At 45.8% G+C, this 15534-nt stretch overlaps 1 long non-coding RNA gene across 2 annotated transcripts in view; it reads right to left on the bottom strand.

Moving 5' to 3' along the window:
- The window catches only part of LOC130145591 (uncharacterized), a 67798-nt gene that overhangs the window by 23955 nt on the left and 28309 nt on the right, over nt 1–15534 (bottom strand). The window lies entirely within an intron of this gene.

Below are 15534 nucleotides of genomic sequence, written 5' to 3'. Positions count from 1 at the left end.
GCCCCTTTAAGCTAAGTGTCTTCCCTGAGAGACGGGTGGACTGAAACTCTCTTCAGATGTCCCCTTTTACTCCTGATGATGGAGGGGTGAAAGGAAGTAGGTTGCTCCCACCCACAATTTACAGGGCAATGGTCCAAGAGCCAACAGGCTAAGGAACTCTGAAGCTATAGATCAGACAAGGAGAACTGCAGTAGTTAAATAGATACCTCTGCTGACAGCTTAAATGACCCAGAGAGTCAAGTCTCTAGAGGCAATTGAAGCGTCTGCTGTCACAAGTGAAAGCATCTAAGTCTTAAGATGTCTCTTACATCAAACTCTGATCTCTGGTCCTGCATGGAGAGGTCAGCCGTGCTTCAAGCCACTAGAGAAGCCACATCAGCAGAAAGTGCTCTGCGCCAGGGGAGTCTGGGAACATTAAACAAGAAAAGAAGCAGCGATGGGGATTGTGCAGGAGACAAAGTTGATAAAGAGTGATGGAAAATCAAAGAATAAGTAAGGCGAGGGAGGGAGTAGGACAGCAAACCAGGGCGAGAGACAAAAGGCAGACTGAGAGAAAATGAGAGGAGACTGAGAGAAAAGAGAAACTGGGGCAGGAGAGAGGGGTAAGGAAATGAAATGGGGAAAGAGTTTGAAGAAAGCAGCATGAAACAGTGCTGCGTAAAGAAGAGAGGGAGAAAAGAGCAGAACACGGTGGACCAGAGAGGAAAACAAACAGGACTTTCAGAACAGCAAATGTATCCATAGAAATAAGATGTAAGTGGAAGGGGGCATGGACCCTCCCAGCTGACCAAGCTGAATTTGTGTAAAGATATGCCCTTCCCAGGAACAGTCCATCAGCAAGTAGATAGCTGGGACCAAATCATCAAGTGTGCTTCTCTTGTGCTACAGGAGAGACACTGCCTGTCCCAGGAACAAAGAATCACTGCCTGAGAGCACATTGCCCCTCATATTTCTAACGAAAAACAAGGATGTGAGAGGGAAGGAGAGAAAGAAATTAAAGACCCCTTCTCCCTCAGCAGGAACTTACAGACAGCTTTTCCTCGCAGGCTTGGTTTCCTAGAAGGTCTTATACCCAGCTGGGGTTGTAGTGGCAGCAGAATGAACAAAGCTGGTTGACACCCATTGTTATTCTGTGTCAGGAATGGTTTAAGGTCTTGCAATCATCTTAATCAACACAGCTGGGAGGTGAATTACTTCAGGGTGAACTTCCTTGCTACCTTCAGTAGTTTGAGTGTTAGGAAGACCCTGCCTTCCCTATGACTGATGCTATTCCTGTTCCTTCTTCCTGTGCACACACGTTTGTCATCTTCTTGCCCTTCCCCTTTCTTTGCAGTCCAAGTCAGAAAGCTGAAGTAGAGACCTCTCTGCTTTTGGTGGCACTTCTCCCCATCCTGCGATGCCCATGTAAAAATGTCTTCCCCAAGCCTGTTTCACTCTGCACGGACAAATCTCACACGTCAGCCAAGCATGCCACCCATCCATCTCCACTTCCTGGTGGCTTTATGCCTTTATGGTCCTTCTCCCTTTAAATTTTGCGACCAGGTACAGGAACCAAGTCATGACTGGTACCCTTCAGCTTGGAGTCCAAAGCTTGGCAGATTTCTCTGTCCTCTTCCCTGTGCTGCTCAGCACTGTCGCTTGAGGCAGAGCAGATCGCTGAGGCTGAAGTCAAGAAACATCCTCCACTGTTAATTATTTGGTTAGTACCGTCCAATACCAAGACATAAAGCAGTGATGGCTACTCACTGCTTCACTCAGGAAGAGTCTCCATATCAATTCTTTTTGAGGCAATCTAAAAAAACCTAGTCTTTTCCATCCTGAGTTCATTTCCTTCACTCCAAGGCTGCAGTAGCAGCAAGAGACACACGAGCTAAGCACACAACCAGTACTGCATCTTTTTCCCAGCAAAAGTAATCCCTCAGCTCTATTATCCTCTTTCATACTGCATCACTGTAGCCTAGAAATCCACCTGGCTGACTGTCCATCCACAGATACCACCCAACAGAGTATATTCTATAGAAAATATGTCAGCCTGTCATTTTGGTCTAGTTGAGGAAGCAATTAAAAGTTGGATGACAGCTGTAACGAAGAGCACTGCCCGAACCTCTGCCTGCAAACGAGGCTGAGAAGGAACATGCCCTAGGAGGAACAGGGTTTCTCCCAGGCCTGGTACAGTAAATGTAGGATGCATAAACATTGCAGAGCAATATAGCCTTTGGTCCCAAATGCTTTTATCTAGAAAGACGCCAAAGTAATGCTGCTGTGAAGAAGGAGGTAATTAAAGGAAGAAGAGTGGGACAATAGTGAGCTGCTGCTTTCCAAGTCACTGCCCCAGTCAGTTAAAACAGGAAAGCAGAACTTCCTACCTGCACAAACACCTTGCCCGTTAAGTTTCAGCTCTTTGACCCTCCTCTCTTATTTGCTGAATCTAGTTGCAGACATTGACAATTTCTCAGCCTTTTTTTTTTTTTGTCACCATCTGTAATAATTATCCAGGGTACCAGGTCCATCTGGAAAAAACGTATCTAGTGTAATACTTACTATAATAGTTAAACGCAATTATCTTCACTATTGCTATCTTTCTTTCTTTGAAGGGATTGATGTGTAAAACTTTTCGAGATTTAAGTTTACAATCAGCTTAGATTCAGGTGCTTCAATCTAAAAAGTCTTAAAGAACTGGAAAGGTATGTCTGAATTACATTGCAGATGCTGTCCTGCCATCTCTCTGCAAATACAATTATGAGGAAAGTTTACACATGGAGCGCAATCCGTAGCATCCTTGATGTACAATGGCACTAGAAATTAAATTAAATTAAATCTCAAAAGAAGTAACTCAGGAACTAGCCATTATTTTCTTTGGGAAACAAACAAACAGAACAAACAAAACCAAAAACATCCACACCAAAAATTGACACGCACCCCTGCCCCTCCCCCGTTTTATTGAAAAGACTACAGACCCTAAATAGAATTCTTTGTCAAGCTGCAGGTTCAGACTCATTGGGTAGCAGAAACCAGTGAGTCCAGCTTGCTGCAGCCCACACCACTAGACTCATTTTCTAGGTGAGGACACGGGAGTACATGTCAGTTTTGTAGTGCTTTGGGAATGCACACAGGAGACTTTTCATTACCCAAGCCCCAAAAGGAGATATAATTGGTTTCAGAAGTTACATGCAATAAATCCTTCTGCTTGGTTATTAGTTAACCAGCAGTTTTGTTTCTAATACTTTGCAGTGCCTCCAGTGCCACCTCTGTGTGTTTTTGCAATGGAAGTCCAAGTTCTGTGTGTTGGACTGTTGGGGAACTGGTAGCCCTGCAAATACAGGTATAAAAAGTGTAATGTCTCATCCTGAGGCCAGAAGACAGTGGTCAGGGGAGGTCAGAAAAAGCCCTGCACCTTGCTTCTATACTGTGAACTGTATAGATGGCAAGGCAAAGGTGTTTCTTATTTTGGGAAGGCATGTGAGTAGGCAGTGTTAGAAACATCCAGGTATAGGAGGAATGGCTGGTTGTTCTGTTTTGTTAGCATTTCTATTGATTATCAAAATAGGTCTGTAAAACAATTCACATTTGCGTCTCCCATTCTTTTCCTCTGCCATTCGTTTTTAATCATTTCCATACAGAAAATGTCCATGCATTACTGTAGACTGCAAAGGGTCTCAGTCGTGGGACTTTTAATGGCTTAGGCTGTGAACAGGGGGCTTGCCCGTGGATAGCACATTCAGGAGAGCAATCCGTCCCTCATCATATATTGTACAGACACAGTCTTCTAATCAGCTTCAAACTTTAGTTGCATAACTGTTAGGACATTTAACGTGGGCAGCAGATGGTGGTGCTGTGGCACCGCAGTTCAGATGAGCTTCTCAGAGACGTTTTGTTAACATGCTGTGAGGATGGTCCATCTCAATAGGAAAATTGTCGTCCTTGTATACATTTTCAGGACCCGAATAAAAGCACCTGGTTTAATCATGTCTCACACTTGACGTCTTCATCTGCATCCCTGCAACTGCCATCCATCGATCCAACAATGCATTAGTTTCAACCTCATCACAGGGTTAATAGATCACATTGTCTGCGTCTGGATAGAGAGTGAAAACCCATGGAGCTGTGTCAAGTTCCATTCCCTTGAATCTGTCCCAAGGGACATGCCTGTCATAGCATGTCAGCACCAGCTGTTGGAGAGCGCTGGGCAATGGAAGGAAGATAGGGAGAAAGAGAGGAGAGAAAGAACAAAAGAAATAAAATGGATGGAGGGAGGGAGGGAGGGGAGGGGAGGGGAGGGGAGGGGAGGGGAGGGGAGGGGAGGGGAGGGGAGAGGAGAGGGAGAGGAGAGGAGAGGAGAGGAGAGGAGAGGAGAGGAGAGGAGAGGAGAGGAGAGGAGAGAGAGGAGAGGAGAGGAGAGGAGAGGAGAGGAGAGGAGAGGAGAGGAGAGGAGAGGAGAGGGAGGAGAGGAGAGAGAGGAGAGGAGAGGAGAGGAGAGGAGAGGAGAGGAGAGGAGAGGAGAGTGAGGAGAGGAGAGGAGAGGAGAGGAGAGGAGAGGAAGGACAGACCTGTCAGATTTCTGTCAGATTTGTGATTTATGCCATGGAGTCCTAGGGCACCCACAGAGCACTGTGCACCACCTTGGACCATAAATACCATAGTGCCTCACAGACACTGGTTGCATCTCCAAGCCCCAGGTTCATATTATCTTGGCAAGGTTGTACTGTAAAGCCTGAAAGCACACCCTGATCCCTCCTGAGGACATGCTGAACCCCAGATGAACGAACAACAACATTATAGGATATCAGGTTTCCCAAATGGGGTGAGTGAAGAACACACCAGTCATGCTTTCCTGCTCTTTTGGTAAGGGGTAGGCAGAGCCACACTCCCACAGAACAAAACCATAGACAGCAATCATGGGCAATCTTCAGGTGAAGAAAGCACGGCTTTTCATGGGCTAAGCATAAGCATTTCCCTGTGATGAACAGTTCTCACCATCATCATACACCAGTAGGGAATCCCCTTGGGGATCAGCTGTGAGCAGCACACAATTAGTCAACAAGGAAATCCTTCACCCCAACAGTGGTTTAGTGAAAGGTTGTTTGTTTGGTTTTTTTTTTTTTAAATGCAATGAAACATGAAGGTTACATTCAAGAATGATTTCCCAAAAGCTGATTCCACAAAGGTTTTGAGTATTCTGTGTAACTAAATCACTTCTTATTTGTAAACCTTCTGCTATGCTTATAGCACACACTTGCCAGATTTCGACTAAAAGGTGGCTTATATTTTATTAGAAGTTATGACAGGGCAGGCAAAAATTGGATTTTGAAACTTACAGTGTGTTACAGCCTTGGATGGTTTAAAAAACACTGGAAGACAAATGGATGATACGTGCCTACCACTGCACACCAATCACGGCAACCCAGCTTTGGGAAAGGGTCTCGCTGCCCTCACTTCCTTCCCTGCAGCCCCCCTTCCCCGAGTGCTGCACAGCCCCTGTGTGTGGTAAGAGCCACCCCCAGGGGTAAGGGCAGCAAGAATTTTACTTCCCAGAAAACCTAATTTATGGCTGCCAGTGGTGCTTTTTCACTAGCGAATCTTCTGCCTAACTTATGTTGGAAAGGAAAGAAACTGGCAGCTTCCTGTGCTGCTAGACACATCTTTGAAAGAGGGAAGGGCAGGGAAGGGCAGGGAAGGGCAGGGAAGGGCAGGGAAGGAAGGGAAGGGAAGGGAAGGGAAGGGAAGGGAAGGGCAGGGAAGGGAAGGGAAGGGAAGGGAAGGGAAGGGAAGGGGAAGGGAAGGGAAGGGAAGGAAGGGAAGGGAAGGGAAGGGAAGGGCAGGGCAGGGCAGGGCAGGGCAGGGAAGGGAAGGGAAGGGAAGGGAAGGGAAGGGAAGGGAAGGGAAGGGAAGGGAAGGGAAGGGAAGGGAAGGGAAGGGAAGGAAGGGCAGGGCAGGGCAGGAAGGGAAAGGGCAGGGCAGGGCAGGGCAGGGCAGGGAAGGGAAGGGAAGGGAAGGGAAGGGAAGGGAAGGGAAGGGCAGGGCAGGGAAGGGAAGGGAAGGAAGGGAAGGGAAGGGAAGGGAAGGGAAGGGAAGGGAAGGGAAGGGCAGGGAAGGGCAGGGAAGGGCAGGGAAGGGAAGGGAAGGGAAGGGAAGGGAAGGGAAGGGAAGGGAAGGGAAGGGAAGGGAAGGGAAGGGAAGGGAAGGGAAGGCAGGGAAGGGAAAGGGAAGGGAAGGAAGGGAAGGGAAAGGGCAGGGAAGGGAAGGGAAGGGCAGGGAAGGGAAGGGAAGGGCAGGGAAGGGAAGGGAAGGGAAGGGGAAGGGAGGGAAGGGAAGGGAAGGGAAGGGAAGGAAGGGAAGGGAAGGGAAGGGAAGGGAAGGGCAGGGCAGGGCTGGGAAGGGCAGGGAAGGGCAGGGAAGGGCAGGGAAGGGCAGGGAAGGGCAGGGAAGGGCAGGGAAGGGAAGGGAAGGGAAGGGAAGGGAAGGGAAGGGAAGGGGAAGGGAAGGAAGGGAAGGGAAGGGAAGGGAAGGGAAGGGAAGGGAAGGAAGGGAAGGGAAGGGAAGGGAAGGGAAGGGAAGGGAAGGGAAGGGAAGGGAAGGGAAGGGCAGGGAAGGGAAGGGCAGGGAAGGGCAGGGAAGGGCAGGGAAGGGCAGGGAAGGGCAGGGAAGGGAAGGGAAGGGAAGGGGGATGGGAAGGGAAGGGAAGGAAGGGAAGGGAAGGGAAGGGAAGGGAAGGGAAGGGAAGGGAAGGGAAGGGAAGGGAAGGGAAGGGAAGGGAAGAAAACTCTGAGGAAGTTTTGTCTTCAAGGAAGGTATGTTAGGGAAATAGTCTCTCCAAATAAGAAACGAGAGACCTTATTTGCATAAGGTGAGGGACATGTCTTCTTTCATTGCTCATCTGTGTGTGGTCTCAGTCTCATTTGCTGCCCATTGAGCATTGTGTTCAATTTTAGAAGAGCCATACAGCAGCAGTCACATATCAAATGCTGCTTTTCCTTTGGTCCTTGATGCATATAGTTTGGATTTGCTTGCCGTATGTGACTGAAATCACCTAAATGTCATCTGCTGCTTCACAGTGAAGGGGGGTGGAAAGACAGCCTTCAGGCACACTTATGTCAACAAACAGGCGAAGGCAGAAGAACACGCGGCTTCCATGCAGGGTTCTCACACCACTCCTGGTAGTGCAGCTTTACAATACATTTGGAAGCGAGCTGGAGATGAGACAGAATGATCCTGACAGGATCCACCTTCAGCCCAAAGAGGAGACTCCTGCGGAAGGTCTGATAACCTAGTCTCTGAGCTAGTAACGAGACTTGCTGCAGCCTTGCCTGCAGCATACCGAATGCGCGTTAACAACGGCAAAGGCTCACAACGGCCCAAATGAGACCCAGTGGCTATCTTGTTCAGCTATATCAACTGACTTGTTCAGACCAAACTTAAGCCACCTCAAACATCCGGTGGAAAGAGGGGAGGGGAAGAGGCTAAAATGGATCTTCTTTTGGTAATGGAGTTAAAAAACCAGACCCTAAGGGTTGAGTCAAGCCCCAGGCAGAGGAGTTTTCTATGGACAGCTGTCAAATCCCAGTCCTTTTTTCACATCCACAGCAGTGAAGTGCTACCATCTGCACCCTGCACCACACCGGCAGGCATTGCTGGCAGCATATGCCCCCAGCACCTGAACCAAGCAGATCTGCAGGAAGGCGACTTTTAAGCTTCTGTCTAATGAACCGTAACAGCAGAATGCTCCATTTTCTTCAGCCATAATCCAATTTCCACATAGAGAATAATCCACTCTGCCTTCAGACAGGAACTTTATCCATCAAGGAGGAGAGAGAGAAGCAGATTATCGCCTTATTGAATGAAGCAACCTATTGCTCCCTAAAGAAGCCCTCATCCATGTATTTCTCTAGCTGTTGGCTGCAAGCAGAGAACGGCTCTTTGTCACTGCTGCTGTCCTTTAATGCATGTTTATATTCCCCCTCCACTGTGATGCCATGGTCACTTCTTTCCCCGCCACCTTTCTATCTAATCTTACTGTGAGGAAAGGAGCTTGATCAAAAACCCCTGAAATGGATTCTGGCTCCTCACTCAAGAGAATTCAGGAAGTTACTTCAACTAGTTTTGCTCAAGACAATTAGCAGAATTTTGTTTACGTATTGGCTAAGATCCTCTGAAACTCCCTGGCCACCTGAGGTTCAAGATTAAATGAGTCAGAGCTCACAATTTACAAGTTTATTTTATTTTCTAGGATTGTGTTGAACACCTGCTGTTCTTGTGGTGCAGACAGTGAGAACCCCAGATTGCTGTGTGTCCTGGAGGTTATCTACTGATGTTGTATTGAATTTGTACTGGGCACCACTCCATTACTTGTATTATTACACATGCACTCCTATTTATATACCCTTCCTCCGCATAGCAGGATACATCACTAGGATGTGGAGCTTGATCCAGGATTTTCTCCTTCAAGGAATGACAATGGTTTACATCTGCCAAATCGTCTCCAAGAGGCTTTGCTACAACTGCTATAACAATTAAGACAAGGGGCTGCACTGCAGAAAATTGTCTTCTTGGAAACAAATGCAGACACATTTCTAGGGTCTATTTTAAGGTGTCCAGGGAGAACTACACCCAGGCTAGTTCAGGCGTTGTTTCTAGTGACCTGGATTTATACCATGGGTTTAAAACCTATTATGTTCCTTCCCTTTGTATATAGTGTGAATGCAAGAAACAGGTCGCTGAACTTTGATTCAAACAGATCATAAAACAGCTTAAACTCGGTTTGGGGAGCTTCGGTATAAAAGTCTGTCGCACATTTTTTCAGGTTCTTGCACTAATACTCAACTACATCCCTGGGAACAGAAGTCCACTGTATTATTTTCAGCTAATCTATGTCTTTTGAAAAAAGGGAAGTACTCATAGACTTGGTTTGGGTTCTGTTGGTGCCTAGTATGAAATCTACTAATACTGAAATAAGACAAAACTTATAGACAAGACAGCTGGAGACACACTGAATTATGAAAAGATAGAAAGACATGAGCTATGTGTATATATGCATAAATTTATATATATATATACATATTTCTTTTCCACAATAATAATTATTTTAGTATCAAAACATTAATTTGATTAGCATCAATTCCCTTGTATTATAGGGCAGGCTGAGACAAAGATCTGGGGAAGGAAATGGCGAAGGCGATGCACATGGAAAATAAGGAGGTCATTGGTGAATCCAGCACAGTTTCACTAAAGGCAAATTGCACCTGACAAATTTGGTGGCCTTCTATAACAGGATTACAGCATTGACAGATGAGGAAAGAGTGACTGATGTCATCTGCCTGGACCTGTGCAAAGCTTTTAACACTGTTCTGCATGACTTCCTTGTCTCTAAACTGGAGAGATGTGAATTTGACAGATGGACCACTCAGTGGATAAAGAATTGGCTGGATGGTCACACTCAAAGAGTTGTGGTAAACAGCCTGATGTCCACGTGGAGACCAGTGATGCGTTATATTCCTCAGGGGCCCATATGGGAACCAGTGCTGTTCAACATCTTTGCTGGTGACATGGACACTGGGATCAAGTGCAACCTCAACAAGTCTGCAGAGGACACCAAGTTGAGTTGTACGATCAATACCCTGGAGGGAAGGGATGCCATCCAGAGGGATCTTGACAAGTCTGAGAGGTGGAACCGGCTTGAACATCATGAAGCTCAACAAGGCCAAGTGCAAGGTTCTGCATGCTGGTCAGGTCAACCCCCAGTACCAATACAGACTGGGTGGAGAATGGATTGACAGCAGCTCTGGGAAGAAGAACTTGGGGGTTTTGGTGGACAAAAAGCTCAATATGGCCTGACAATGTCCACTTGCAGCCCAGAAAGCCAACCACATCCTGGGCTGCATCAAAAGTGTGGCCAGGAGGTCAAAGGTGGTCATTCTCCCCCTCTACTCTGCTTTCATGACACCCCACCTAGAGCACTGCATTTAGCTCTGGACTCTCCATCATAATAAGGAGATGAATATGTGGGAATGAGTCCAGAGAAAGACCATGAAGTTGATCAGTGGGCTGGAGCCCCTCTCCTGTGAAGACAGGCTGAGAGAGCTGGGGTTGTTCAGCCTGGAGAAGGGAAGGCTCCGGGGAGACCTTAGAGCAGCTCCCAGTACCTGAAGGGGGCACATAAGAAAGATGGTGACAGACTTTTCAGTAAGGCCTGCAGCAATAGGAAAAGGGGTAATGATTTTAAACTAAAAAAGGATAGACTGAGACTAGATACTGGGAAGAAATTCTTAACTATGAGGATGGCGAGACACTGGACCAGGTTGCCTGGAGAAGCTGTGGATGCCCCATCCCTGGCAGTGTTCAAGGCCAGGCTGGACAGGGCTTGGAGCAACCTGGTCTGGTGGAAGGTGTCCCTGCCCACAGCAGGGGGGGTGGAATTAGGTGATCTTTAAGGTCCCTTCCAACCCATTCTGTGATTCTATGATTCAAAGAGTAGAGATTTAAGTTACGTGCTGGTGGACATGGAAAGAGTCAGTAGCAATCACCTATTTCATCATGCCAACAGAAAGATCATCTTGACCATGAAGCTAATCTAGTGTGCAGTTTATCTTAGTAAAATTACACTATGGTTGTGGTAACCTAACCCTGTCCTGGTCCAGTGCTGCTAAGTACGAGCAGTGTAGCACACCAACCTAAATAATAAGTAAGAAAGCTCCTCCTCAGTCCATATGCTTTTTTTCACATAGGAACCTGGTCCATGAAGAGTCAGCTGGGCCCAAAGCGGCAGTGGAAGCAACCCTCCAAGAGGTGCAAGCAAAAGATTAGATTTAATTGAACATTTTGCTTTGTAAAGATCACACAGATGGAGAAGCCTGATTTTAAAGATAGTTAAAGGTCATGCACTGCTTAGGAAGAAGTGAAATTTGTCCATTCTGCTAACTCTAAAAATAAACTCTTAAGAATGTAATAAAATTGGACTTAGGACTGGAGGCATTTTGATTATTTTGAAATGCTTAAGCATGATCCATGTGGGACACATGTACATAACCAAGGAAACAGAGATTTTATATAGTGATTAAAATATGGGCAATAAGACTGTAAGTCTGCAAGACAGAAACCACATTACTGTCCCAAGTCCCCCTATAAATGAGGACAATGATTTCATTGCCCCTGATGTAAGAGCTCTCAGCACAGAGCAACAGCAGTGGGTGCATATGATCAAATCACTGAAACTGGTAAGGATTAGGGCCTGGTCTATTGACTTCAGAGGTCTTAAGAAAAACACTCATTAGCTTATATATGATATTGTTTTTTCTAATTAAAAACCCTGGTAGATAAGACTTTGGGCAGTGACAGAACTCAGTCTTCCACCTGTAAAGGAATATACCTCCCCATATGTACATCAGTTTCAATCAGTCTTAACTGGGAACGTGAGCCCTTCTAAAAAACTGACTCAGGAGCACTGGTTTCTCTGAAATGGGTAATGACCATGAAAGAATTCAGAGCTCACAAAATTAAAGTAGCTCTTTTTCTGAAAAAAAAAAAAAAAAAAAAAAAAAAAAGAGTACTTACAGAGATGCTGCAACTTGCAAGCATCATTTTAGCCATGTGTGCATGGAGTGACCATATGGATTTCTCCATTTCTCATGCCTACTCATCGTGTTTGCTTCTTTCTGAGCCTGAGGACATTTGCCCGAGGCACCAATGACACAGGACTTGGTGGAAGAGTTGCCTGAGCCACCAGCGCAGGTGTCACATGAATGCCACCTACCTCTTGTAGGTGATGGAAGAATGCCACCTACCTCTTGTAGGTGATGGAAGAGTAGATCTTAAAACAACTCTCCTGTCATGATAAAATACCAAGCAGTCATCATGTGAGGTACAATGCTCCCTTGAAGGTTATGAATTTAATGTGATATTTTGAGAAGACCACCTGCTACAGAGAAGTGTTAGATATATCATCAGAACAAACTTACACCCTAAGGGAGACTCATCGATGCCAGTTGTTTGACGAAAGAATAGCTTAATGCAACAATAAATACTTCAAGGCCTTTTAATACACCAGCATGAAATGATGCCTCATCCTGCAATACTCCAAGCAAATGCCAAACCATTCTGATCCCCTGTGGACTCCAGAGCAAGCTGAGAGTCTCAATTGCCTTGAGGAACTTAATGCACATGAGAAAAGTCATCAGTGTGAGGATGGACATGTGCTCATTGCGGGGGCTTTGGTCATCAAATAACCAAATTTTATTTCTCAGATGCAAAAGAACTTTTCCTACATACACAGGATTTATCCTCATCATGATTTGAAACCCAGGAAGCAAATGCCAGTGAGATAAACTGGGAAGTCATGTCTTTCAGTAGGGCTTGCACACATCACTGTAGGGAGAAGGGTGATATGTGGAGTGTTATATAACTGCCTACAGACCTCAAATATACTTCTTTTTCACCATATTTTATTTTTACTTGAACTATACAATCCAAGGAGTCACTTCACCATGCATGGAAGTAGAGTGGTATAAATCAGCCTGTTTCAGGAGCAAGCCTGATGTGGAACGATGTTTGAGACTTGGGCAATAGAAAAGTTGGCATCCCAAAGCAATTGCAAATACTTACAAACTATCCAAGGAAGAAATTATACATGGGTAAGTCAAACCATCCCCACAGCTTGCCGTATAGCAGCAAAACTTAATTGGAAGTCTTTCTGTGCAGAGATTCAGTCCAGAGAGCCCAGGCTGCTTCACTGGAAACATCTGGCATTTGAAAAGAAACCTGCAGTAACCCAAGGCAGGGCTCTGAGCCCAGCGGGTCTTCTCTGTGTCCGTGTGATCCTGAACACACAAAGCTCCCTTTCACTGCAGTTGATCTGTGTTGTGAACCTGACAAGAACTTCAGTCTGGTGGAAAACAAAAGATTGGATGGCTTCCAGGTTTAGAAACCATGGTTTTAATCCAGGATGGAGCCAAGCACACTGAAAGAAAACCCTAAAAAATTATAACCAACAGGAAATTCTGATCATCAGTTGGCTGTATGTATCAGCTCCTCAGGATCATAAGCCAGACCCTTGCATGTAATGTAACAATGCTAGTCATCATCTGCGAAATAATTAGCACAGACAGGATTTATGTGTTTTGCTTGTTTATGGGGACTTGTATTTTGTGACAAGGATTAGGTTCTTTTAAGAGCTCTCAGACTTCTAAAGTAGCAAATTCAGAACTGAATGTGATTTTATTCAAGGCTGGAAGTTCTTTACATGATGGAATTGTTTTAGGGTCTGTGTCTGTCTGGTTTAATACAAATGATTCCCTTTGTTTTGTTCCTTTCAATGCAGTTTTTAAGCCCAGAAGTGCAATTGGTTCCAAGGAAATCAGGGGAACTCCTCAGTTTGTTTGTCAGTTGCCAGAACCCCGGCAAACACACAAAAGAAACCTAGAACAGAGAAGTGAGATGCGTTGCCATCTTCACCACTCATTAGTGCTGCTTTGGGGTGGGAATAACATCTCACTTGTTCTGCTGTTCTCGAGCAAAGTGTGAGCTGGAGCAATTAATTACCTGAAGAAAGATCTTCTTGTAAAGTAGGACCACCTCCTTGCTAACAGTTTCCCACAAATATCTTCTCCTGGGCCCATTGTTCTGGAGTGTAAGTTGCATACCAGCACAATGACTGGCAACCTATTTGCACAGGACTGCTTACTTTTCCCTCTATTTTCCCACATGTGTTCCTTCCTAAACTAGTTAGATCCCTCCCTTTCCCTGACTTTGGTTCCTTCCCTAACCTATCCCATATTAGGTCTTCTGCAATCCCCAGATGCTCTTCCCCTGCATCTCTCAATGTGTCCCATACCAGGCAGTGATTCCCCTCTGACCCCTGAGGTGAGCTGGGGAGATGTTCCTCTTTCCCCTGTTTCCCCTGGGGAAGATGCCACCTCCAGCCCACGAGGCTGAGGGTCTCCTGGGATAGTCCCAACCCAGTGCAGGGGCTTGTGTCTCTGACTGGGATAGTGTGGCTCCCCTGCTTGCACTTGTGCCTCTCAGTTCCCTGTGTGTGTGGAGATGAGCCTTTAATCACACAGCCTCGTACAGTTCTTCTGAAATATTTCACATCAGATGAAGGAAGATTCCAAGAACAAGTCCCTGGAGCTGTCCTACTGCTTGTTGGGGTCTGCATTTTGTGTTGTAACCTTGCTGTACAGCTTTGAGTAAGACACTTACTGGGTGTACACCATCATACACTGGGTGAGTAGAGAAGCGTGGTGACGTTGTGCACTTTTCTTATGGTTGTGAGATATTGCCAAAGACTTGGTTGAGAAAAGGCTTAAAGAAGGGAACAGAGAGTTCTGTGTTCTTCCAGGCTGTGTTAGAAATTAAAAGGAAAGAGAGAGGCAGGACTGTCCTGGGAGGATACTGTCTGGGGGCTTGAGTTCAGTTAGAGAGTACTCGGAAATCTTGGTCATATGGAAATGATCTGTGGTGTCTGCATCATGGAATAAGTCTCCAGGGGGGCATGGAACAGAAGACCAGAATCTTGGACTAGCTACCATGTGCTACCACACACCCTTTATCCCATACTGCACAACTTTCAATACCAGCCCTGGTGCCCTGGAGTACTGTAGTGTGTCTGTCTTCCTCATTTGGGGTGTTAAACACAAATATTGATGTTTCTTTCATCTTCTCCCTTGAGGCCAAGGCACTACTACACTTGCTGAATTCATCACTGTGTACAAACTATATTTGTATGACAGCAAATCTATATAATTTTCCTGTGCCCGTTTACTCTGTTGTTCAGCTAGCAAGAAAAGGAAGCCTGTCAGGTTCTTGCCAAAAGGCACAGTAGTTGCCTCTTTCTCACGGTTCAGCACGGATCCTTTGCCCTATATGAAGCCAGACACCAGAGCAAGAGCTTCCTCAGGATTCTTTTCTCCCCCCCAGCCCCGCACCCCCCCCCTCCCCCCCCCCCCCCCCCCCCCCCCCAAAGATGCAAAAAAAGATCTGGATTCTAACAAGATGTTGGGGTTTTTTTCTCCTCAAGTACTTCATCTCTAATCTCCAATAATCAACCTGGTCCCCCTCTATATTCCATCTTTTCATAATCCATAAGTATATATAAGCCAGGCAAGTTAAAAGAAAGGAAAAGAAAGATAAAGCCCAAGCACAGCTAGTAACTTATACATAGGGGAGGGAGGATCTTGCTCTATCTGTGCCTTGCAGCTATGAGATGATGGTAGAACAGCGCTGTGAAGGCAGACTTTCAGCAGCCTAATGGAGTGTTTGTAGGGGGCCAGAAATAAAGTAGTGACAGAATAGCAATGTGAGATTGATAGCTCTAGATTGAAAACAGGACTAGGGGATCTCAGATTAGAGACTGAACACACTTCTGTTCCTAGGAAATTCATTAATTCCTAGAAGACTTCCTAATTTTCTTAGGTTTTGGTCACATTGGTCTTTGCATACCATGATTGTAGTCATTGGAGGGATAGGGCTTGGTCTTGTAAATTGAGTACAACCAGGAAGGAATAAAGATAATGCAGTCTATAGAACTGAGTTTGCTAGAAAATGGAA

This window comes from Falco biarmicus, chromosome 3 (genome assembly GCF_023638135.1).
Source record: "Falco biarmicus isolate bFalBia1 chromosome 3, bFalBia1.pri, whole genome shotgun sequence".
NCBI lineage: Eukaryota > Metazoa > Chordata > Aves > Falconiformes > Falconidae > Falco > Falco biarmicus.
This window is presented reverse-complemented; position numbering and strand designations above follow the sequence as displayed.